We start from the raw sequence: 27,333 nt of genomic DNA on the forward strand, positions 1-27,333 counted from the left end.
GACTCCCTGTGAAACATGAACACGTGACTCAAAAAGCACACCAAAAAATGCAAATGTGGTGCGTTTTTTGATGATTTTTCCATTGATCTCAATGAAGAGCTGTGTTTTTTGTTCACTTTTGAAAAGTGCATCAAAAATGAAGCATGCAGGACTTTTCAAAACACGCCGCACCCGCAGCACACTGCTGTGAAGAGTTCCATAGAATTTGAAGAGAAATATTTTATTGCTTTTTTCTTGCACTTTTAGGGTCGGTTCACACTATAGAAATGCAGTCCAGATGCATTCTGGATGCGTTTCTGCATGTACATTTTTTATGCATTTTTCGCACGTTCCAGTGTGTTTTTGATGCATTTTTGACGCTTTCCAGTGTGTTTTTGATGCGTTACAGTTAATTTTTTCCCCTTTCTTTTTCTTTAATTTAAATAAGGATGTGTGCATTTCGGTGTGTTCCAGTGCGCTCCGGTGCATTTCTTTATGTGTTTTACCGCGTTCTAGTACAGTTCTGTGCAGGAAAAATGCAGCCTGTTCTACTTTTTTTTCTGCATCCAGAAGTACAGATATGAACTATGACATAGACAGCACAGTGGCTAAATGGTTAGCTTTTCCACCTGGCAGTACTAGGGTTGTTGGTTTGAATCCCAACCACAGCGCCACTTGCCTGGAGTTTGTATGTTCTCCCTGTGCCTGCAGGGGTTTCCCCCGGGTACTCCTGTTTCCTCCTACACTCCAAATACATGCTGGTAGGTTTATTGGCTTCTGTCTAAATTGGCCCTAGTATGTATCAATGTGAGTAAAGGTGGGAATACATGATTAGAAAATCGACCGATCGGTCATCCGAGAGGCATTTGTTTGTTGGTCGAAATCGTGACCCATATTAACCAATCTAAAAAAATCGTTTGTCGGGCAATATATAGTGTTGATGTCTAGTGGAAGTGATGCAGTGTGCGTGTGACTTTGTAGCCATGCCCTTCCGGCCAGAACGAGTGATATACACAACAATTAATAGCAATGAGTATAATATAGTTTATTACATGAACTATATACATAAATAGTGATACATAAAATATAATATGCAGAATTCTGGTTTCATTATCTCATTAGGCCAATCTACTTTTAACATTTGGATTTTTTTTTTCATTTTCCTTGGACATAAACATCCGGGTCATCTTCTGTTTCCGCTCATGCGTGATAGCGCTTGATAGATTTTTTTTGTACGACTGTCATAACACCGCATAGAATATCGGTTGTTCGTATGTGAAACGCCAAAATTTTCACTGTTGTTCAACCGGATTTTTTTGTTCACAATATCGTTATCGGTTAAAACATCCTGCTCATCAACGAAGAGAAAATCGTTCGATCAGTGGTTCCGCAAAATGTTTTGTACGATTTTCTTATCGTGTGTACGGGCATTAGGGACTTTAGATTGTACACCCCCTCTGAGGGTTAGGGACTGATGTGAATGTACAATATATATATGTAAATTGACGGTGCTGTATAAGTACCTGAAGTAAATATAACCTACTTTCTGTGCATTTTGGATGCAGAAAAAAAGGACTCTGAAACGCATGTAGTGTGAACTGGCCCTAAGCAAGAAAAAAGTGCTGCAAAAAAGCATCAATGTAAAAGGATCCGTATATTGAAAGATGCGTGACTTTTTTACTTGTGGCATTATTATTATTTTTTATTATTATATTAGTAGGAAACACAATTTAAAAAGCAATATCACATAGCTGTATTCTTTTTTGACACAAATAAAGAGGCAGTATGCATGTTTTGGTTTTGGAGTGTCAGCTGTGCGCACAAAGGGCATTGCATGCAGGTCTCTTGCATAGGAAAAGAGTAGGCAGACTTCCTGTTCAATTTTTTTTTGCTGATTGCATGTCACTGAGAAGGCTGCATGGGGCGTTTACAGCCTGTTTGCTTGTGTCACTGGCAGGCAAACATTGAACCGCTGGGTGTGTATATTGTCACCAGGTATCTAGGACAAGACAGTCTGGTTTGTCCGGTTTTCCGTTCATTGATCAGTGGACCCCTTGTGGTGTTTCACAGTGGAAATATTGAACTTTGATGAAGCATGAAACAATCCTTTCTCTCCATATCTTCCTACATAGTGACAACACATAAGGTAAGACGATCGGTGGGCTCATTTGAAGTACGTGCCTCTAGGAGAACTAACCAGGGGTTGGTCTGGTATTACCGGCTATGAATTAGTGGCTTTTACTTTCAGTTAGGCGTTCAACAATGGATGGTCATTACAGGTTGACAGCTGACAAAGCCATATGTTGGTTGCTGATTGTCTTTAGTTTGGATGGACATCGGTAGAAGTTCATAGCAGAATCAGTAAGCAGAAGCAGAGGGCTGCATGCATCGAGCCAATAAGTAATGTATATGAAACCAATTCAAATACAGTCTAATGTGACCTATTTATTGCAGTAAAATTGTCTGCCTGAGCTTCCAATTTACTATTTAACTGCATTAACCTTTGTTAATTGAATTGAATTCCCTGACGTTCCTGTGCTTTTATGCATCACGGAGTTAGCCCAGGGTAATGACAAAGGAACGTATGAACACAGTATCCTGCAGTAATGAGCATCAGGCGCTTCTCATTTTATCTTTAATTCAGTGTTTTTAAACACTTGTGTACCAGCTTGTATATAGCCCTTTATTTTTCAGGTTTCATTGCTGTGATAGTTTGACTGTCAATTACTCAGTCTTGCAGTAGTGTACCCAACTTTATGTATTTTTGAGACCGACTCGGACTTCCTTTGGTGGGATTTAATGACCAGTGATTTTTTTCTTTTAATATAAGGAAAAAAGTAAAAAAGAATAAAACTATAGATATTCCTATACCCATATTCCCATCCCATACCCACATTCCCATACCCACATTCCCATACCCATATTCCCAACCCATACCCACATTCCCAACCCATACCCACATTCCCATACCCACATTCCCAACCCATACCCACATTCCCAACCCATACCCACATTCCCATACCCATATTCCCAACCCATACCCACATTCCCATACCCACATTCCCAACCCATACCCACATTCCCAACCCATACCCACATTCCCATACCCATATTCCCAACCCATACCCACATTCCCAACCCATACCCACATTCCCATACCCATATTCCCAACCCATATCCACATTCCCAACCCATATCCACATTCCCATACCCATATTCCCAACCCATACCCATATTCCCAACCCATACCCACATTCCCATACCCATATTTCCAACCCATACACACATTCCCATCCCATACCCACATTCCCATACTCATATTCCCATACCCATACCCCCCCCAAAAAAAAGTAATTAAACGTCAGCAATTACAAATACTGTAGCTGCTGACTTTTAATATTAGGGCACTTACCTGTCCAGGCATGCTGCAGTGTCCTCACCAGAGCCGATTCTTTAATCAGCTATCAGGTGCTGGTGCCACCATCTTGACTAAGAGAAATTAGCAGCCGGTTTCCAACTGCACATGCGCAAAACTGCTGCGCTTTGTGCATGGGCCACAGTGTTCTGGGACCTGTGAAGTGTGGTGGTCCGAACTTCCAGGTCAGTTCACTGCGACAAACTGAGCCAGAAGTGGGAGCCTGTCAAAACCAAGTACCCACTCCATCCTCCCCCCCAAGGTGGCAGTGGAGGGGGGAGGAGGCAGACAAGTGAGCCTCCCCTTTTGGGCAGAACTACACGTTAAAGAGGTTCTTCACCCTGTTTGGAAATAATTAAAAGTCAGCAGGTACAAATACAGTAGCTGCTGACTTTTAATAAAAGGACACTTCCCTGTGCAGGGATCCAGCGATATCCTCACTCAAACCGCTTCTTCACCAGTCTTTGGGTCCCCGTTGCCAGCATGTTTTATGTGGGCAGCCATCTGCGATTCTTTGCGGCTTCACAGCCAGCTTCCCACTGTGCATGCACAAGCCCTGCTGCTCTTTTCCAGTGGTCCCACAGTCTACAGAAGTGGAGGCGAGGAGGGCATAAAGCATATCTTCCCCTTTGAATTGAAGTTCTGCTTTAAATGTAAAAAGATAAATAGTCTTTATTCATAAATTTAGACCAAAATGTATTGCTATAGTAAACTCAGTGTAGAGCTCTTCACCCTGAGGTCATCACAGAAAACAAGTTGGCACTCTTTACATCTGGAGGAAAAGAAATTTAATCTCCAAACACGGAAAGGTTTCTTCACAGTAAGAGCTGTGAAAATGTGGAATAGGCTCCCTCAAGAGTTGGTTCTGGCCAGCTAAGTGGATTGCTTCAAAAAAGGCCTGGATTGTTTTCTTAGATACACAGAATATAACTGGATACTAACATTTATAGGTAAAGTTGATCCAGCGAATATCCGATTGCCTCTCAGGGGATCAGGAAGGAATTTTTTTCCCCTGCAGGAGCAAATTGGATCATGCTTTGCTGGGTTTTTTGCCTTCCACTGGATAAACTGTGGGTATAGGATTATAACTTTTTTTTTAATGGTTGAACTAGAAGGACTTTTGTCTTTTTTTGGCCAGACTAACTATGTAACTATGCTATATGCTGCTGCTACATTTCTGTAGTAAAACACCCCAAATGGCAGGTTGTCACATAGGCAGACTGTTCTACAGGGAATACTGTGTGAATAAATGATTGTCACACAGAGTAGATGATGGCTGATCAGGGAAGGCACACTGATTATAGCCGCCTGTCTTCCTGGTAAGGTCAATCACAGGGTAAATTTGACATTTTGATAGCACAGTGACACAATGGGGTTGATTTACGAAAACTAGAGAGTGCAAAATCTGGCGCAGCTCTGCAGAGAAACCAATCAGCTTCCAGTTGTTTTGTTTATTTTTTGTAAAAGTTTAATTGAACAAGCTGAAGTTAGAAGCTGCTTGGCTACCACGCACCACATTTTGCAAAATCCGGTTTTAATTAATCAACCCCAATGTATCATTGACACAATCATCAGTACAGCTCTCTTCTCTACTGGATCTCTGCTAGATGATTTCAGGCTGGCCCCTTTTGCACATATAGCAATGAAAAACATTAAATATAAGAGCCTATACTGTTTAAATCCAGTAATACTGTCTCAACCTGCTCTGCACATGCGTATTTGCATTCTATGTTTCGGCACTGTGCTGAAATTGTAGAAGCTAATCTGCTAACAGTCTAGATTTACTGCTGCTCAGGGGCCCTGGGCTTCAGCAAAATGGCAGCCTCCAGCAAGAAGAATCAGGAACAATGCTGGAGGCAATTTACAGCAAACACTAATTTCGGTAGCTTAATTATTAATATGGAATGTATGTTTCTTGCTAAAGAAAGTTATTTATAATCAAATTGCTTCAGCTTTAAAGAAGTAATTCATGCTGATAACAGAGGAATGAGGCAGCAAAAATGACATAGTCCTCTTAATTGATTGCAAACCATAGAGGGATATACTTTGTTCATATTTCATGCCTGAGGTTTACAACCACTTTAAAGCTGAAGTTTAGGTATGACAATTTTTACATGGTTACATTGGTTCAGCTTGGATCAATGTAGGTATGCATGTGCCATACATTTCTGATCCCTCCCCCTGTGGGAGCTGGAAATCACCATGAAAGGCCCTGCTACTACAGATTTCTTACCAATGGCAGCCCTGCTGCTTACTGAGCACAAGAGGCCACACTAGGCATAGGTGCCATTTAGAGAAAACTGCATTTTCTTAATGACTGCACAGTGTTCTCAAATTGGACAAAGTTGTAATCATGACATCTTTGCATTCCCTCTCCAACTTGTCCAATCAAAGAACACTTGGCATCCAATGAGAAAATGTTGTGTCCCCTGAACAACACCTGTGAGGGACCGAAAGATACTGACAATTAATGGAGTAAAGTGTTACTAAACCCACAACAGTAAAATCAGTCCATATATGCAGTAAAGCATGCTTGATATACTCACTGTGGAACCTAAGGGGTTAATCCTCTACATTGTTTAAAAATGCTGTTTGATCCTGACTTCTCTGATCTTTCCCTTCTTCCAGTGCCCCCTCTTATCTCCTGATAAGACATATTGTGTGGAGACACTCTTCACATGCTCAGTTTTGTGTATTGCTAAAGATGTTTTTTTTTCTTGGGAGAGTGCATGTGATCATCACAGGGCCAATCAGCACTGTCCAGACAGAGGTCAGGGGTTCTGCATCCTCCTAGAGCAGAAAGAAAACTCCTCCTACAAGCTTTAACCAGTGCTCTGCTGAATACTGATAGAAGTCATAAGACTGCTCTAACTGCTGGTAAGACCAGATATAGTGAATGCAGGGTCCTGGCTTTAGTAACATTATAAGTCTACTACAATGATTCCAGCTTCTAGAGGGATCCCATAGGCATGCATTATATGCATGAAGGTAAAAAACCTGTGTGCAGCAGTGCCCCTAGCCCCCTCAATACTTACCTGAGCCCCATTGCGATCCAGGGATGTGAACGACAGCCTCAGCTGTCCCGGGTCTGCCTCCTCATTGGCTCCCACTGCTGTCAATCACAGCCAGTCAACCAATGAGGAGAGAGGGGGTGAGGGCAAGCCGTGGCTCCGTGTGTGAATGGACACATGGAGCAGTGGGTACCCTCATAGCAAGCTGCTTGCTGTGGGGGCACCCGACAGGAGAGCCTGCAGGGGACCCAAGAAGAGGAAGATCTGCACACAGCAGGTAAGTACAGCATGTTTTGTTATATTAAAAAAAAAAATAACCTTTAGAATCACTTTAATTTTGGAATTTGTTCATAGATATTGAAATTCCTTGCACCTGCAGTCTCCACATGGCAACAAAAAACAAGTAAACATTTCCCTTTGGGCACAATTCATTATTTAAAAGACCATGGTATTCCAGATAATGGAAAGAAAACACGTTATAAATGCTATGTGTGACAGGAGTGACTTTGGGTGGTAGGCCCATGGAACCCAGCTCACTTTGGAGAGGTGGGGAGACCCCTGTCTCAGCTCTCCATATCCCTCTTATGTGTAAGTCACCCTGTGCCTGTTAGGGGCACAGGGTGATCTGTCCTAATATTGTGTAGACATGTCTAGGAGATAAGTGGGTTGGGGGGTTGTGGATTGTTTGGTATTATGTGGCTGCATCCCATTGTTCTATTGTGTGTCTGGCTTGGGAGCAAACTATTATGGGATGTATGTGTTTATGTGTATTAGTGGGGGGTGGGGGGTGTCTCCAGCAGCCCTCTCTCCTGATTGGACTGTCTGCTGGTGTGAAGTTTGAATACCTGCCTGTCTCTTGTTACTAAATGTAGATTGCCCCACCCTGTGTCATTATGCAGGGAGGGGGAATTGTTCCCTTGAGTGTATCTTGTATCTGTGTTCAAAAAAACTAGTCTACTTCCTGGATTACTTCAAGATTGGTGTCGTCTAGACTTGTATGGTCAGCTGTGGTGCCTGTTGTCGGTGTTCGGACTGGGAAGCGGTATTCTAACGGAAGTACCCAAGTGCAGTCTGGGGTCGGTTCCATTACACTATTCATAATATTAATTTCTATTTATTGCATGAATGTACAGTGGGGATAGAAAGTTTGGGCACCCCAGCTAAAAATTTGTATTAATGTGCATAAAGAAGCCAAGAAAAGATGGAAAAATCTCCAAAAGGCATCAAATTACAGATTAGACATTCTTATAAAAATGTCAACAAAAGTTAGATTTTATTTCCATCATTTACACTTTCAAAATAACAGAAAACAAAAAAATGGCGTCTGCAAATGTTTGGGCATCCTGCAGAATTTATACAATGCACTGCCCCCTTTGCCAAGCTGAGACCTGCCAGTGTCATGGATTGTTCTCAATCATCGTCTGGGCAGACCAGGTGATGTCAATCTCAAAGGTTTTAAATGCCCAGACTCATCTGACTTTGCCCCAACAATCAGCACCATGGGTTCTTCTAAGCAGTTGTCTAGAAAACTGAAACTAAAAATTAAAGGAACACTTTGAAAATACATCAGATCGCAATGGGTAAAAATATGATGCTGAATATCTATACTGATATGGACTGGGTAATGTGTTAGGAACGTAAGGATGCCCCATCGTTTGATGGAAATGAAAATGATCAACCTACAAAGGACTGAATTCAGAGACACAACGAAAATCAAAGTGAAGAATGGTGCAGCAGGCTAGTCCATTTTGCTGAAATTTCATTGCAGCAACTCAAAATGGTACACCGTAGTCTGTATGGCCCCCACGTGCTTGTATGCATGCCTGACAATGTCGAGGCATGCTCCTAATGAGATGACAGATGGTGTCCTGGGGTATTTCCTCCCAGATCTGGACCAACAGGGCTTCACTGAAGTCCTGAACAGTCTGAGGTACAACCTGGCGGCGTTGGATGGACCAAAACATGATATCCCAGAGATGCTCTATTGGATTTAGGTCAGGCGAGCGTGGGGGCCATTCAATGGTATAATTTCCTTCATCCTCCAGGAACTGCCTGCATACTCTCACCACATGAGGCCGGACATTGTCGTGCACCAGAAAGAACCCAGGACCCACTGCATCTGCGTAGGGTCTGACAGTGGGTCCAAGGATTTAATCCCGATACCTACTGGTCATGGTGCCATTGTCTAGCCTGTAGAGATCTGTGTGTCCCTCCATGGATATGCCTGCACAGACCATCAATGACCTACCACCAAAATGGTCATGCTGAATGATGTTACAGGCAGCATAACATTATCCACAGCTTCTCCAGACCCTTTCACATCTGTCACATGTGCTCAAGGTGAACCTGCTCTCATCTGTGAAAAGCACAGGGCACCAGTGGCGGACCTGCCGATTCTGGTGTTCAATGGCAAATGCCAATTGAGTTCTATGGTGCCGGGCAGTGAGCACAGGACCCACTAGAGGATGCCGGGCCCTCAAGCCATCCTCATGAAGTTTGTTTCTGATTGTTTGATCAGAGACATTCACACCAGTGGCCTGCTGGAGGTAATTTTGTAGGGCTCTGGCAGCGCTCATCCTGTTCCTCCTTGCACAAAGGAGCAGATACCAGTCCTGCTGATGGGTGAAGGACCTTCTACGCCCCTGTCCAGCTCTCGTAGAGTAACTGCCTGTCTCCTGGAATCTCCTCCATGCTCTTGAGACTGTCCTGGGAGACACAGCAAACCTTCTGGCAATGGTACGTATTGATGTGCCATCCTGGAGGAGTTGGACTTCCTGTGCAACCTCTGTAGGGTCCAGGTATCGTCTCAAGCTACCAGTAGTGACACTGACCCTAGCTAAATGCAAAACTAGTGAAAAACAGTCAGAAAAGATGAGTAGGGGGAGTTGTCTCATTGTTGCCCATCTAGTGCACCTGTTTCATTACATTAACACCAAAGCAGCTGAAACTGATTACCAACCCCTTCTCCTACTTGACTGACCAGATCAATATCCCAGGAGTTTAATTGACTTGATGCTACACTCTGATTAAAAACTGTTCCTTTAATTTTTTTTTTGAACAGTGTATCATATTTTCTAGGCAGACGACTTACCCTTTAGATTCCGTTCACACTGCTGTCCTGTGGTAGTGCAACGTTCTAAAGCAAATGTTCTGTGCATTTGTGTGTTGTCGTGCCATTCATTCTTAAAGGAAAATTAAACTTAACTAGTAAAAATTTGCTAGCAGGCAGCTCATTTGATGCAGAGGAGACATTGCCACAGTCTTCTATTGAACTTACACTGAGCTGCGCATGCACAGCTCAGTGTACATTCCCAGAACACTCCAGCTGTGCCCGAATTTACTGACTCTCATGTGCATGAGCAGCATGACATCATTTCCCACCGGCAAATAAAGAGACTGAAAACCTAACACCCAGAAATGGGCAGGGAGAAAATGACAGTTGCAGGCAAGAGATGTAGCTGCTGCATCACTGGAAGGAGAAGGCAAGTGTTACTGGGGATTTACTTACACTTTAATGCTACCCCAACTCATCTTGCTAAGGGATGTGTGCTGGAGCGCAGTACAATGTATAGTGACGTACTACCATGCATTGTAGTGTGATGCGTTACAAAAATAAAGGGGGTTGCCTTAAGGCAAAATGGCATGACTAAAGAAATCAGGCCTGAAGATTGCATAATACCCCCAAACAATATTTTCTGAAAGCAGTGACCCTAGAGAATAAAATGGTGGTAGTTCAAATATTTTTATGTTACACAATATTAGCGCAAAGGTCTAGGAAATGCAAAATTTCAGTTAAGAATACACTAAAGTTTATTTTAGGGCACCCAAACACAATAAATTACCCGATTTTGTGGTAAAATGTAAAAGATGAGGTTGCGCCAAGTTAATAGATACAAATTTAACCTTAACATTGAATGCTTCAATGAAATGGCAACAAATTTTACTACCCTATATTTTCCATATGCAACACTTTAAAAGTTGGTCATCAGTTTAGAGTTACCCAGGAGCTTTGGTGCTGGAAGTATTGTTCTCCTTTGTGTGCAGCGATATGTAACATGTATGGTGTTATCAAAGTTTTCTAGCATAGGCACCCCCAACGTGTGCAATTACATTCGTACGTGCATGTATGTGGGGGCGGGGGGACCTCAAAAATATTTTGTGGGGGGATTTTAAGTGTTTGGTTGTTACTTTAATTTTGTACAATTTTTTTTAAACTTTTTTTACCTAACTTATTTTTCATTACACAGGTGACAGGTTCCTTTTAATGTAATACCAGGGGGCTAAAAGATTCCTGATGTCCCACCTGTCCTCGTGTGAGGTTGATGGAATGCAGGTCACATTCCATCAGTTTCTGCCCCAGCCATACAGGCTGATGAAAGTGAAAGGGAGATCTGGAAAAGTGACATTTTACACATCGCTTCCAGGTCAGCTCTGCTTCCTCCCCCTACTGTGGTAGCACCTGTTATGCTGGCTCCAAGTGCGCCAATGGGCACCCAAAGCCCGGGATGCATGGCAGGGATGCGCACAGGGAGGGGGTAGGAGGGGCAGTTGTTACCAAGGCTGTTGGGAAGAAATCCAGTGGCTGCACAGCCATCGGATTTCTTCCACCTGATAGCTGATAATATGCTTATCTCAGTGGCTGTAGCCGCCGAGAGTGTATGTACAACCCCCACTGTCACCTCCGTACAATATATGTCAGTGATAGCAAAAGGGTTGCGCCAGTTCTGTCAGACGCCAGAATTGACGCAATTGCAGATGCTGGAAGTGCAGCAGCAGTCATTTTGGAAGTGGCTACAGGTGTTTTTTACACTGTGCTTATATTTTAATAACTATATGGTCTTATAAGGATTTACTGCCTCTGTATGATATCTCTTGCATGAGAACCCTGGAGAGAAGCTGAAGTTACGAAGGGGGTTGTTGAAAGTGGAGGAGTTTGGTGGAAAGTGATTTGAAAGGCACCAATCTGGTAAGGTGCATGGAGTGATACTATTAAACAGTTGCATGCAGTTGATCTGTATCATCTGAGGGACATGCACCATTTTGGTGGTATGGAAACGTGAGTGGTTTTAAGTTTTGTTTTCAAATGTTTTTTTAAGCAATATCACACTATATTAGTCTTTATATTTTGGGGATCATTCACACAAGTCACGCTGGCAAAGAAAAGGTAGAAGGTGGAATGGTTTATTAAAAGCACAGTTTATTAGAAGTTCAGTAAGGAGCTTGGAGTGTCTTTGGCGAGGTGATACACTTGGTAAATCCTTCTATAGGTATTAATGGGAATGCACAGTTAGTACACTATTTTGTCATAAGTATTGGCACGCCTGCTTTACACACACCTGAACTTTAATGGCATCTCAGTCTTAGTCTGTAGGATTCAATATTGAGCTGGCTCACCCTTTGCAGCTATAACAGCTTCAACTCTTCTGGGAAGGCTGTCCACAAGGTTTAGGAGTGTGTCTATGGGAATGTTTCACCATTTATCCAGAAGTGCATTTGTGAGGTCAGGCACTGATGTCAGATGAGAAGGCCTGGCTCACAGTCATCGCTCTAATTCATCCCAAAGGTATTTTATTGGGTTGAGATTAGGACTCTGTGCAAGTCAGTCATGTTCCTCCACCCCAAACTCACTCATCCATGTGTTTATGGACCTTGTTTTGTGCACTAGTGTGCAGTCATGTTGGAATAGGAAGGGGCCATCTCCAAACTGTTCCCACAAAGTTGGAAGCATGAAATTGTCCAGAATGTCTTGGTATGCTGATGCCTCCCTTCACTGGAACTAAGGGACCAAGCCCAACCCCTGAAAATCAACCCCACACTACACCATTCTTCTGGCAACAGTCAAACTCAGACATGTCTATCGGATTGCCAGACAGAGAATGTGATTTATCACCCCAGAGAACACGTTTCTACTTCTCTAGAGTCCCGTGGCTGCGTGCTTTACACCACTGCATCCGACGCTTTGCATTGCACTTGGTGATGTAAGGCTTGGATACAGCTTCTCGGCCATGGAAACCCATTCCATGAAGCTCTCTACGCACTGTTGTTGTGCTAATCTGAAGGCCACAAGAAGTTTGGAGGTCTTTAACTATTGATTCTGCAGACAGGTGGTGACTTCTGCATACTGTGCGCTTCAGCATGCGCTGACCCTGCTCTGTTATTTTATGTAGCCTGCCACTTGGCGACTGAGTTGCTGTTGTTCCCAGTTGCTTCCACTTTGTTATATTATCACTAACAGTTGACGGTACCATGCTTTAATTCACTGAGCTCCTGAGAGCGATCCATTCTTTCACAAATGTTTGTAGAAGCAGTCTAGGTGCTTGATTTTATACACCTGTGGCCATGGAGGTGATTGGAACACCTGAATTCAATGATTTGGAGGGGTGTCCCAATACTTTTGGCAATATACAGTAGGTGTCTGTTTATGAAAGAGAGAAAAGCTGAGATCCTGATGATGACAGCTGATCTCTCAGGTGTGCCAGTTTATGAAGCTGAGGTGAGGAACGGAGAACATTTTCTTCACTTCTCATCACAGGACAGACCCTTCTGTCATTCACTTCTACAGAGATGACCAGTTTATGAAGGTGAGATCTGAAGACCTCAATGGACATCTCTATAAAATATCTCCATACCAGATTCTTCAGACCAGAGCTGGAGCATCTTGGTGAGAAGCTGCTGTGATGTGAGGAAGAAGGCATCTTTCTTCCTAATATCAGGCTGGGTTAAACATTGATGTAAATTATAATTATATATGTTTATGTATGTATATATGTATACTTGTGTTATATATATAGTGTACAGAATATATATATATATATATATATATATATATATACACGCATTAACACCTGAGCAATGCAGAATTTTTGGCTGCATTGCACAATTCTTGCTGCAACACCAAATTTTGTTAAAATACGCAGTGCGCTTTTGGTTGTCATTCATTGTTAATGACACCCCAAATGCTGTTAGCAGACATGCATTTTGCCACACATTTTGTAATTTGACAAATCTGCTATCAACGCACCAAAATGTGCATTGAAAACACACACAACACTCCATGCCCAAAAAAAGGTTCCGTTTGGCTTTGTTGGGCCTTTTTAATGCACATTTTGATGCAGTTTTTAACAAACATTGCCAAAATGCATGTTAAAATAACCTGTGCCAAAATGTGTGTTCAGCTCCATGCACACGGGGCATTTAATAACGCTGGTAATGTTAGCTGTGTAAAGTCACGTTGAAAACGTGAGTTTTTCAGCGTATTTGCATTAGTCTTTAGCTGTGTTTTGCCGCTTTTTTTCACGTTTGTGGTTTTTAGCATTTTTTTAACCAGAAAAAACATTTTTTTCATGCTCAAAAAAGTCCAAAAATGCTGGTTTGCCACGATTTAACACATTTTACTACGTTTTTCAGCGTTAAAGCATATTCACAGCAAAAAAAAACTCCTCTAGAAACCCACTAGTTCTGGGGGGGGTTTCCAGCCAAAAAACACACCTACCAAAAAACGCTTTTTACAGTCTATGTGTGTATGAACACATTTGATAACATGCTGGGGAGATTACTGGCTGTCGAAAGAAACGTCAAAAGCCAAAAACAGTCGCTGTAAAAACGTCCAGTGTACATGAGGACTTAAAGCGCCTAAATGTGTATTTAGAAAAGCACCAAAATATCCACGTCAAAATGTGTGTTAAAAAAATACAGCATGATAAAAAGCGGCAAAATGTAACTAATGCTAAAATGCACAATAAAAAGGAGCAAAAATACACATTTAAAGAATGTGTGCCAAAATGTGCGTTAACAAGTAGCAGTGGTCAGTGCTTATCATTTTCATGTAGATACATGGTATTTGTAACTTTGGTTTCACTGTTTAAACTTGGGTGACCTGTAATCACACAATTATCTCAGGAGATCACAGGCAGCCCTTCCCCTTCTACACAGATCTCAGCTGTTCTCAGAGGAAAAAACTTTTCTCTTCTTCTGAGAACAAATGTTCTCTGCTTCATAAACAGGGGGGCAGAGGAAAAGATTTTTAGCTGAGAACTGCACAGAACTGAAATGAGATAAATGATCTCTGCTTACTAAGGTGTCCGTTTATGACACAGAGAATAGCTGCGATTCAGAGGATTGCAGCTATTCTCTGGTCATTCACAGTTTATGACACTCAGGAGATCAGCGGAGAACATGTTCAGCCCTTCACTGGAGATCTGTGTTCTCCCTCCAGATTCTCCAGCCCAGAGCTGGAGACTTGGAGGGACTGCAAACATAGGTGTCCGTTTATGAACCAGCGGTAATAGATCGCTGCTCAGTTCTCCGGCATTCTCGGAGAACATAGTTCTCCTGTGAATGCAGTTTATGAAGCAGTTCTCCGACGAAGGGAGAACGATCTCCAAACGCTGGAGAACGGTCTACAAACTCTGGAAAACGGCTGATTTTACTATAATCTCGTGAGATTACAGTAAAAGATCAGTTTACTAAGCAGAGGTAAATTATCTCTGCTTAGTTTTCGGTCCCTCCGATTCTCCAGCTCTGGGCTGGAGAATCTGGAGGGAGAACACAGATCTCCAGGGAAGGGCTGAACATATTCTCCTGGGTGTTATAAACTGTGAATGACCAGAGAATAGCTGTGATCCTCTGAATCTCAGCTATTCTGTGTGTCATAAACAGACACCTAAGCAGAGATAATTTACCTCTGCTTAGTAAACTGATCTTTTACTGTAATCTTGCGAGATTATAGTAAAATCAGCTGTTTTCCAGCGTTTGTAGACCGTTCTCCCTTCCTTCGGAGAACTGCTTCATAAAAGGCATTCACAGGAGAACTGTGTTCTCCGAGAATGCCGGAGAACTGAGCAGCGTTCATAAACGGACACCTAAACGCACACCATCGTGTATATTATAATGTGAATGGCTTTCTATCTGAGAGAGATTTTTACAAAGCAGTATTGTACTATGGTGTCCGTTTATGAACCAGCAGTAATAGATCGCTGATCAGTTCTCCGGCATTCTCAGAGAACACAGTTCTCCTGTGAATGCCGTTTATGAAGCATATGTAGATCAGTTCTCCAAACGAAGGGAGAACGGTCTACAAACGCTGGAAAATGGCTGATTTTACTATAATCTCACGAGATTACAGTAAAAGATCAGTTTACTAAACAGAGGTAAATTATCTCTGCTTAGTTTTCGGTCCCTCCGATTCTCCAGCTCTGGGCTGGAGAATCTGGAGGGAGAACACAGATCGCCAGGGAAGGGCTGAACATGTTCTCCTGAGTGTTATAAACTGTGAATGACCAGAGAATAGCTGTGATCCTCTGAATCACAGCTATTCTCTGTGTCATAAAAGGACACCTATATTGGTACTATATTGGTATTTTGGGTAAAACCATGTGGATCTTCACGTGAGATGATCATTGAAGTATCAGACACAAGGATACACAGAGCTGAAGTAAATCTGGGAATAACTGATTGGATATACACAAAGTATATGAAGGGTAAGGGTAGATAAAGAAGAGTACTGGTGAACAAATACACATAAGGTTATTTATTATAAATGTGCGCACGTTGCACATTGGACAGGATTTGAGGCATGGTATATACACCCTGTTCCAAATTATTATGCAAATGATATTTTTCTCATTTACCTAAATAATTGATGTAAATAACAGTCAGCATAATTCTCATGTTATCAACTATTAAGAGTACAATTCAAATGTTATTGAACGAACCTCCTAATGATAACAGTATTTTTATTACACATAAAAAACTTACAATGCACTGTTCCAAATTATTACGCACAGTAAGTTTCAAAACACTTTATATGTTGTAAAGAACTGAAAATTGTCATTGGTTGTGTTTGCAGCATATTTTCTGAAATCAAAAGCCATTTCAATCAAACTTTTAACAACATTTTAACTTTTTAAACATTTTAACAGGTCACGTTACATTTTAACATAGGACCCCTTATTTGATAGCAGCTTCACAAGTCTTGCATCCATTGAACTTGTGAGTTTTTGGACAGTTTCTGCTTGAATTTGTTTGCAAGATGTCAGAATAACCTCCCAGAGCTGCTGTTTGGATGTAAACTGCCTCCCACTCTCATAGATCTTTTGCTTGAGGATGCTCCAAAGGTTCTCAATAGGATTGAGGTCAGGGGAGGATGGCGGCCACACCATGACTTTCTCTCCTTTTATCCCCATAGCAGCCATTGATGCAGGGGTATTCTTTGCAGCATGAGATGGTGCATTGTCATGCATGAAGATGATTTTATTACGGAAAGCATAGTTCTTCCTTCTGTACCAGGGAAGAAAATGGTCAGTCAAACTCCACATACTTTGCAGAGGTCATCTTTACACCTTCGGGGACCCTAAAGGGGCCGACCAGCTCTGTTCCCATGATTCCGGCCCAAAACATGACTCCACCACCGCCTTGCTGACGTCACAGCCTTGTTGGAACAGGGTGGCCGTCCACCAACCATCCACTACTCCATCCATCTGGACCATCCAGGGTTTCACGGAACTCATCAGTGAACAGGACTGTTTGAAAATTAGTCTTCATGTATTTTTCTGCCCAATGCAGCCGTTTCTGCTTGTGATCATTGGTTAGTAGTGGCCGAATAGAAGGTTTATGCACAGTTGCAAAACTCTGGAGAACTCTATACCTTGATGTCCATGGGACTCCAGAGGCACCAGCAGCTTCAAATATCTGTTTGCTGCTACGTAATGATATTTTAGCAGCCGCTCTCTTGATCCGATGCATGGATCTGGCAGAAATCTTCCTCAATGCACCTTTATCTGCATGAACCCGTCTGTGCTCTGAATCAGACACAAGTCTTTTAATAATGCGATGATCACGCTTAAGTTTCCATGAAATATCTAATGTTTTCATACCTCGTCCATGACATTGAACTATTTCACTCTTTTCGGCAGCAGAGAGATCCTTTTTCTTCCCCATATCGCTTGAAAATATTGCTCTGCTTAATAATGTGGAACACCCTCCTTTAGTAGTTTTTCCCTAAATTGGGTTCACCTGCCAATCTAATTATCATAGGTGTCCGAAATTGTTTTCAGTGATCAAAGGAGTCCTGTGACATAATGCCATCCATGAGTTAAACTGAAAAACAAAATATTTAATTTTTGTGACACTTAAATAGAATTTGCATAATAATTTGGAACAGGGTATATATTGAGTATTCTACACTATATTATATTTCTTTTTTTGGAGATCACTGTTTGGAAGGGATTCACAGTATGAAATATAGTATCACACTGGAGTCAATGTGACTGGAAATATTTGTTAGGAAAAAGCAAAGTTAGCTCATTGTATTTGGTGAGCTGTGATCATTTAGTTAGGTCTGCTCTGTGTGCTCAGCTACTGCTAGTCTGCCTACCTTCCTCTGTATCCAGCAAACATTAGAAGTTTCTGGATGATAGGTGTGGAGTTATACATGTGGCAGCATAAATATTGATACAGCCACAAGCCTATCCCAGAGAGCCTGGCTCTGATGGCGTGCTAGGTAGCTGTATGTATTCAGCGAGCTCTGGGTTTTTTCTGCATAGGATTGTCCAAGCCTGGGAGAGGGCACGTTGCCTTCCCAGGCATCTAATGCCGGGTGACCTGAGGCCCTGAATGCTGAGACTCGGGTTCTGCTATGCTGACTGAGATCTGGCCTGGTATCATGGAGGAAGGTATCCAGCTGCTCTTAGCCCTTGTGAGTACAGACATTTCTAAAGGATCTTAGAGACTGTGTGCTGTTTAACCCCCTCTGGTGCTAGAAAATCAACTGCAGGTCTAGCAAAGGAAATACGGGCTTCTGTTCCGAAGAGCTTTGTCTAGTTGACCTATTTCTTAAAGGGACACTGCTCTGGGGCTCTAAAGAAGTTACTACTGCTACTACTACGGCCTTAAGCTGAAGTCCACTGTTTGATTCCAGCGAGGGTTCCACAATAGCTTATCCTGAGGATTAGACCTCAATGTACATAGTTACTATTTTTGGAGTATCCCACTCATCTTCCTCATCCCTATGGCAATTCTCCAAACATAAAAACAAAAACAACACCCCTAGACCGGTTGTTGGAGAAACGTGTGAATGAGCTTATGTACCGGGCTGCTGGACAAAGTAACTGGGGAGGACTTGGACAGTATTCCTGTAGCTTCTATGGGAGTAATGCTACACATGTATGGCCAGCTCTGCCAGGCATTTAATGTTCTCTGAGCCCCCTTTGGGAAGACATTCTCTTCACGTCCTGTTCCACAATCTCTGTCAGACAGAAACTGCAGTAAAAGCACCTTCTCGTGGCAAAGTGGGAACGGTGAGAACCTCTTTCTGGTTCTACTGAATTGTAACCAATCCATTCAACACCAAACCTTTCAGTTCCCTTTGATGAGAGTGCTCGACTAACGGTGGTTCTGTAAATAACCAGTGAGCCAGCACTCAACCAATTGACCTTAAAAATTTAATGACTTCATTTTGTACAAAATTTTAATGAGGTAATTTCGTACAAAAAATTAATGAAGTAATTTTGTAATAGTAATACATGTGCAAAACAGATCATGATAAACCAACACTTCAGGGCCATGGCAGCCCCCTTTTTCAAGGTGACAGACAGCGCCTCTCCTGCTGGTTTTTAATGCTGTCTGTGTCCCCATTAGAGAGATTTCCCTTCACCTCTTGCACTGGTGATACTCTGTATGAAAAGGTATGACTGGGTTTGATTGGTATTAGAACCAAAAAGAAAACCAGACTAAGATTCCAATGTTTCCCTACTGCATCTACAGTACAAAATGTCTGGAATTGTCCTACAGTCATAACTTGCCTTTATATGAGCAGCATTTACACATTTCCTCTGCGTTCTGTTAATCTAACCAAATCGTTCCAATGCAAGGTTTAGATGAAAGGTTTTGTCTAATTGGCTGCTGGGGTTAAATTAATGAACTGTTTGACATATGTTCAGAAAATTAAATTGCTACAGATTCTGCTTCTCTGGTGATTTACTCAGTCCATTCCCACAATCCTCTGAATCTATCTTTCCACTTGGTATTCTTTCCATTTTTAAATTACTTTTAATAAGTCTGTGGCTTCTCTGACTTCATGCCAGACATATGAGCTGTGTGTTAGTACCCTTATAACATTTTTCTTTTTTATTTAATAAATAAGCAAAATGAATCAAGTCATTGAGATTGATCAATGGTAATGTTTTACGTGGGAATCCTTAAATCCCATTCTTCATTTTTTAGAATATCTATACAATTCATTCAGACGTGAATTGCACACTCCAGAATATAGACAATGGTGACAATTTCTTATGCAATATTACCATGTTCCCTGTTCTACAATGAAGCCCATCATCCACCAAGGAACATATAAAACAGAAGACCCTTACATTTATTTTTATGTTATATTTAATATGAACATTTTCAGTGGTGAGTGTCCCAGTTTCAAATAAACCCCACCAATTCAATAAAATAATTTGCATTATATGTTCATAAAATAGTTTTTTTCCCCTACTGGTTGATTCCTTTAATAGGTGAAATGAATGAGTTGTGTGGCTTTCGTAATGACTCATCAAATGTCACAAGTTACAAAACTGGTAAGCCATCCAAGACATTCCTATCTGGTTACAATAGTGAAAGTTGAGACAGTTACGTTGTTGCTAAACCTGAGAGAACATTGATTGTGGTAATGTAAAATGGATACTATGTCTAACATTTGTCATATGATGCCTCAGTCTCAGGCCCCTAAAACCCAGTGTGATGCCATTTGAGATTGAAATGTCACAATTCTGTCATTTTGTTTGGTTAATATACTGTATTTTAAAGGCATTGTACACTTTCAAATGTTATAATTTTTACTAGGTATTAGTGTAGTTATATTCTGTGTTGTTTTTTTTGCCTTACCTTGTATTGACGGGCTGTAATTTGTAACGTCATGGCTGATCAATTCCCCTATGTCCATGTATTGCTGAAGCTAGCCTGTCCCTATTCACTAAAAGAGACAGACAACTTCTTGTTCGGGGTCACAGAGCATCTAATGCATGACTTGCCTTTTCCTCAGTGTTGAATCACAAATGTGGGAGTGCTAATGTGATGAAACTGCATGGTAATCTCTCTGTTAATGGCTCTGCTTGTTTGTGTCTGTGTCAGATTTAATTACTGTTTAGCCATCACCAGCAGAGAACTAGACACGGACTGTAGAATATATGTTTATTTACAGGAAATGTCAGTTCTCAGACTGCAGACAGAGGTCATGCATTAACCTGTGCAGTGCAGATCTTTTGCAGGTGAAAAACCCAAAGTGCATGCAGGAATGTTTATAATGCCTTTAAGAATGCTTCAGTAACATACAGACATGGAAAATGCAAAGGAATAAGAGTTATACAAAGTAATGTGCAATGACTGAACTTGTTGAGGATAAGAAAAAGCAGGGACTACCAAAGAAAGAAAAGGGAGGATATAAATGTTCCTTACTTGTGAGAGATTCAAATCTAAAAGAAAGGGCAAGTTAATTATGAGGGATGAGCTGATAAATAAAGTAGAAGTACAGTTGTTATGTGAGGACCAAATAGGTTTTCCTGAAGAAATTACTTTTTATGTGTCATCTAAAGAAAGTAGGAGATAGCCAGACAGATTTGGGTAGGGAGTTCCAAAGGATAGGAGAGCCTTGGAGAACTTCTGGAGGTGACAAGGGAACTGAAAAAAAGGAGGTTCTGTGAGGAGCAACGTGGACAGTTTGGGCGATATTTTGAGATGAGGTTGGATATGTAGATGGGGGCAGAGTTTGAATGATTAGCTGTAGGGGGTGGGGTTTCAGCTACTGATTGGTGGGTAAGGTAGGTGAGCCCAGTAGCAGCACTTGTAATAGACTGAGGGGGGTATAGCTTGTGTGAAGGTAGATCAACGAGAAGGGAGTTGCAATAGTCAAGAAGAGAGATAACAGAAAATAAGTAGCAGCTTTGTGGTGTCATTTGTTGGGAATCTGTAAATTCTGTGTATGGATATGGAGGTTAAAACAGAACTTCACTGCATCTGAGCACTATAAACCAAAAACACTATTTCATTCATTTTAATATTCAAAGCAAACTTACCCATCCATTCATGTCTCCACGCTTTATTTTGCTCAGAAATCACTGTGAAAACCAACCCCTAGCATTTATGGCCATGGCCATCTTGAGTAAGGGCAGATTCTTCCTGGAATCCATCAGTTCTCAGCTCAGACATGCAGGCAGGAGGGTGTGCTTATCTGTGAAAGCTCCTCCTCCTCTACTGAAAATTCATGGAATGTATGATATCATTTGCCAGGGCATGGAAACTAGGTAGAAATGTTAAAAACAGGTATAAAAGAAGTAAATATGATATATTGCACTTTCCTGTCTATTCAGTGCTAGCAGCCTTATGATTACAAACATTCAGTGTTGATTGAGAGAGTGAAGTTCCACTTTAAGAAGATTTGATTTCAGCACGCAGCATTGGAAACAACAGTGATTTTTTCTGTTGCAAAAGGAAGGTCCACTTTAACTGTTGTGATACTTTATAGACAAAATTGAAAATTATGCCTTGGCATGCACAACCTACCGATTATTCACTTCCAGTTGTCATCCAGTGAGAGCTGTACTGGACTATGATTCAGTATTTTTGTACCCATATGTAGCAACCAGTTTTTTCTTTATATGTAGCAACCTCCCTGACCAAGGAAGAAGTAATACTCACAGCACAGGGTGGACTGACATTACCACAAGGTGGATCCATGGCTGTAGTGGAGGTGTAAAATAATGAAGGGCACTAGTCACTTTAGTCTGTTCCAGTTCATTGCTTCGGCTCAGAGAGAGAGAGGGTTAGGGCTTCAGATATCTCCAGCAACATGGGTTCCAGATTCCACCACACTCCTCTTCCATCTAAGGGAGTACCGAGATCCTCTGAGAGTCATACTCCATCCCCCTCCAGCAGGACTTTTCCAGCTTTCCACCTAGGATGCTGTATCCTACTCAGCCAGGCAGGGCAGCTTAAGGATTTTGTGATAAGCCCAAACAGGCTTCTGGCCTAGCAGCAAGCACAAAGACAGCTCAACAAGCCACACCTTAAATATTTATACCCCCCCCCCCCCCAAAGTTAAAGACTATAAATTAACATGGGTAAATTACCATCAGGCAGAACTAAATTTTTCTAGTCACCTCTGCTTACAAAGGGTTGCAACACATACAGTAGGTAAAATATGTATTGGACACGTCACCATTTTTCTTGGTAAATATATTTCTAAAGGTGCTGTTGACATAAAATGTTCACCACATGTCAGTAACAACCCATGCAATCCATAAATGCAAAGACACCAAAACAAATAAGTTCAGAAATTAAGTTATGTGTAATAAAATGGAATGACACAGGGAAAACGTATTGAACACATGTAGAAAGGAGTTGTAAAAAGGCATGGAAAGGCAAGACACCAGCTGAAATCCATCATTCATTAGAAAGCAATCCTGCCTCTTGCCAGTGTAAATAATATCAGCTGGTTCAATCTCAACTGATGGCCTATAAAAAGGTGTCACACAAAAAACATCTCATGATGGGTAAAAGCAAAAGAGTTCTCTCAAGACCTTCACAAACTTATTGTTGCAAAACATACTGATGGCATTGGTTACAGAAGTTTCTAAACTTTCAATGTGCCTGTGAGCACTGTTGGGACCATAATCCAGAAGTGGAAAGAACATAATTTCACCATAAACCAGACACGACCAGGTGCTTCTCGCAAGATTTCTGACAGAAGAGTGAAAAGAATTATACGAAGGGTTGTCCAAGAGCCAAGGACCACTTGTGGAGAGCTTCAGAAAGACCTGGAATTAGCAGGTACAATTGTTTCAAAGAAAACAATAAGTAATGCACTCATTCTCCACTGCATGTATGCATACTCACCACACAAGACTCCATTGCTGAAGAAAAAGCATGTTGAAGCTTGTTTACAGTTTTCTGCACAACATTTAGACAAGCCTGTGAAATACTGGGAGAATATAGTCTGGTCAAATGAGACCAAAATGGGAACATCATAGTGTGGGGCTGTTTTTCAGCATACGGTACTATCAATCTTCATATCATTGAAGGAAGGATGAATGGAAAATGTGCCAAGACATTCTTGATAAAAATCTGCTACCATCTACCAGGATGATGAAGATGAAAAGAGGGTGGACATTTCAGCAAGACAATGAAAACTAACACAAAGCCATAGAAATTGGTTTTAAAGGAAAAAACTAAAGCTGCTAGAATAGTCTAGCCAATCACCTGACTTGAATCCAATAGATAATCTATGGAAAGAACTAAAGATCAGATTCATAGAAGAGGCCCACGGAAGATTCAAGATTTGAAGACTGTTTGTGTGGAAGATTTGGCCAAAATAACACCTGAGCAATGCATGCGACTAGTGTCTTCATATGGGAGGTGTCTTGAAGCTGTCATTACCAACAAAGAATTTTGTACGAAGTATAAAAGAAATTTCAGTTAACGTGTTCAATACTTGTTCCCTGTGTCATTCCATTTTATTACACATAACTTGATTTCTGAACTTGTTTTGGTTTCTTTGTATGTATGGATTGCATGGGTTGTTACCGACATGTGGTGAAAATTTAATGTCAATAGCACCTTTGGAAATACAGTATATTTACTGAGAAAAATGGAGATGTGTTCAATACTTATTTTACCTGCTGTATTGTTCAAATTAGTATAGTAGGCTGACTAAACTGATAAACATAATAAAATATAATTACTAGGCTGGTATTGCACCCAGTCTTTTCTGTCCGTTTACTTTTCCACCAAACTGTAAGTATTTACTGAAGATCAATGGATACATAACTGGTGCAGCGCCCATCTTTCCTCTTACAGTATATTAATGCAACATCCCCTCACCAAGTTACACCCTCTTCATAATTGTTCGTTATGTTGAAATGATACAGTTTTAGAGGCAAAAATGTATTTATTGGTTTTTATATAAAAAAAATAACAATAAAGACATTCCGTATTGAAGTACCTGATATCAAATGGACAGGTGCAACATATTATTATTTATTTAAGGTACTTATATAGCGCTGTCAATTTACGCAGCGCTTTACATACTGTATATTCACATCAGTCCCTAACTCTCAAGGGGAATACAATCTAAAGTCCCTAATTCACATTCATACATACACATATTAGGGCCAATTTAGACAGGATCCAATTAACCTGCCAGCATGTCTTTGGAGTGTGGGAGGAAACTGGAGTACCCGGAGGAAACCCACGCAAGCACAAGGAGAACATGCAAACGCCATGCAGGAAGCGCCATGGTCGGGAATCAAACCCATGACCCATTTACTGCAAGGTAGACGTGCTAACCACTAAGCCATTGTGCCGCCATTGTTGTCATGTTCCAGAACTGCAACCTACTTGGAGTGCTCAGAAGTACAAGGTATTCAGAGCTCAGAGACATGGCCAAAGTAAGGGAGGCTGAAACCCAACCACCACGTCACAAGACACATAAGTTGAAACTTCAAGACTGGGCCAAGGAATATCTGAAGACAGATTTTATTAGAGTATTAGAAACTTTGCATGACATGTCAAAAATGTAGTACTGCTCAGAGTGGATTGAGACAAGATACCCAAAACAATATGCCAGAAAGGCTAGTGGAGGTTGAAGTACACCTACGAAACAAAGAGATTCAATGACATATAGTAGTCGTTGCTTGCAGGACATCTTATCCTTATGGGATGGTTCCAGGAATTATACAATTTTATATTCGTCACAGCTTTCCTAAGATAACCATAATCAATAATACAACACATTAAGAAGGTCATGTTGGCTGATCTGAGATTACACAAAGGAAAAACTTAGTAGAATTGGAAAGAAGATTTCCAGCTTTCCTATCACTTTAAACAGTTAATTTGGGTCAAACTGGTCTAAACAAACTATTTCCATTATATAGTGATATGGGTACTGTGTGTCCTGTACCATGAGCGAATGCCGCACACTGGGCAGCTGTGGGTGCTTGAAAGGTAGAGATACCTCTATGACTAAGCCCCAGGGGTGGGGTGAAATGCGTTAGAAGCATGCCCTATCAGGAGGAGCTGTGTCTGAAACCATTTTCAGCCTTTCAAGCACTTAAAGCTGTCCAGTGTGTGGTGTTCACTCATGATTAGTTACACTGCTTCTTGGATCAGCACCCCATAAAAAGTGGGACAACAGAGTCATAACTTTGGCGTTTGGAGCGCGCTCCACCAAACATACACAGGGTCACACAGGGTGTGCGATAATATATTGTTGTAGTGAAGGCGACTTCCCTCCTACTACCAAAAATTAAAAGAGTCAAGCTGATTGCTTCTCAGCCACTCAGGAGAAGCCTTTTATATTTTAATGAATACAAGGCTTCCTCTGATTGACTAAGTTAGAGAGGTATGTGGGTGCCGTCACAATTTAACAGTAACAATAATGATAAACAAGACAAATAGAAGGGGTGTACCTCCCTAACAGGGGCATAGACAGTAAGAGAAGGAGTATCAACCTGAAGGATATAGTGGTATGTTCTGACCCAATTGACATATATATATATAAAAAAAGCATATGTAAAATTTGTGAGAGGAAGGGCTGCTACAGGTGTTGCCACCGTAACATCTGTAGTGCTGTAATCTGTGGTTCTTTCTTTTTTCACCCATATTCTGGAGGTAGATGTGATATACATGAACATTTTAACTGTAACACTGTTTACTGCATCTGTATCCTGAAATGTCCTTGCACCCTTGTGTATGTGAGCAAAACTATTGGTCACTTGAAAGGGTTAGTTGACCTTTACCGCAAAAGTTGATTATGCAGATAAGGGGCATATGTAGATAAAGACAAACTATGCAGCTCTGACCAAAGTTTAATAATGCCCTTGCTATAGCTTTAGGCCATTTACATACCTCATAAAACCTGACTGGAAAACTCCTAGGACGTTGCTAAGAGACGCCTAGCTGTCACTGTTCACCTTAACTATAACAAGAGCAAGCTGTTAAATTCCAAGCTCAGAGCTACTGCATTAGGGGAAAGAAAGTGCATGTGAGGGGGTTTGAATCAGAGAAAGAGCTAATTCCTGTGATGTTGAAGGTGAACAGTAATAGCTAGGCTTCTCTTAGCAATGTCCTTAGCAACTTCCTAGGAGTTTTCCAGTCAGGCTTCATGAGGTAAGTACTGTAATTGTCTACACCCGTAGAAAGGACCTTACTCTACTTGCGGCAAATCTGTACAATATGTTTGTATCTACAGGCGTCCCTTATTTGCATAAGCAGCTTTGTGATAAAGATGAATCATGTCTTTATATGTCACTTCCAGAAACACTGTAGTGACATCAGGCTGGCCCTTGAGAGATACCATCTGCAGAAATCTATCAATCCTAATATACCAGTAGCTGTACATTTTGTGCAAGCACACCACCATGCCTGTGGTCTCAGGGATCATGTGCCATATTTTGCCTGTGGAGCTGATACAAATTGGTTAATACTACAAAAGAATCTTATTGGATTTATGCACTGTTGACAGTTGCTCCCAGGGGCCTCAACACCATGGTGTCTTACCTGCCCATATGTCTGATCACTGATTATTTCTAATACACCCAACTCATTCAAAAATTAACATGTTTTAAATTGTTTTTTGTCTCATTATATACAGTCAGGTCCATAAATATTGGGACATGGACACAATTCTAACATTTTTGGCTCTATACACCACCACAATGGATTTGAAATTAAACAAACAAGATGTGCTTTAACTGCACACTGTCAGCTTTAATTTGAGGGTATTTACATCCAAATCAGGTGAACAGTGTAGGAATTACAACAGTTTGCATATGTGCCTCCCACATGTTAAGGGACCAAAAGTAATGGGACAGAATAATAATCATAAATCAAACTTTCACTTTTTAATACTTGGTTGCAAATCCTTTGCAGTCAATTACA

At 41.2% G+C, this 27,333-nt stretch overlaps 1 protein-coding gene across 6 annotated transcripts in view; it reads left to right on the forward strand.

The window, feature by feature from the left end:
- SYTL5 (synaptotagmin like 5) overlaps positions 1-27,333 on the forward strand; it is a 267,892-nt gene that overhangs the window by 106,636 nt on the left and 133,923 nt on the right. Inside the window, exon 1 of one of the 6 annotated variants that reach the window (XM_089673904.1) lies at positions 1,987-2,125. The exons of the other annotated variants lie outside the window; for them this stretch is intronic. The gene's annotated coding sequence lies outside the window, so the exon portion shown is untranslated. Of the gene's footprint in view, positions 1-1,986; positions 2,126-27,333 lie in introns of those variants that run through there. 6 annotated transcript variants of the gene reach the window in all.

Source organism: Staurois parvus, unplaced genomic scaffold (assembly GCF_062004578.1).
Source record: "Staurois parvus isolate SC_StPar_1 unplaced genomic scaffold, SC_StPar_1.0 ptg000145l, whole genome shotgun sequence".
NCBI lineage: Eukaryota > Metazoa > Chordata > Amphibia > Anura > Ranidae > Staurois > Staurois parvus.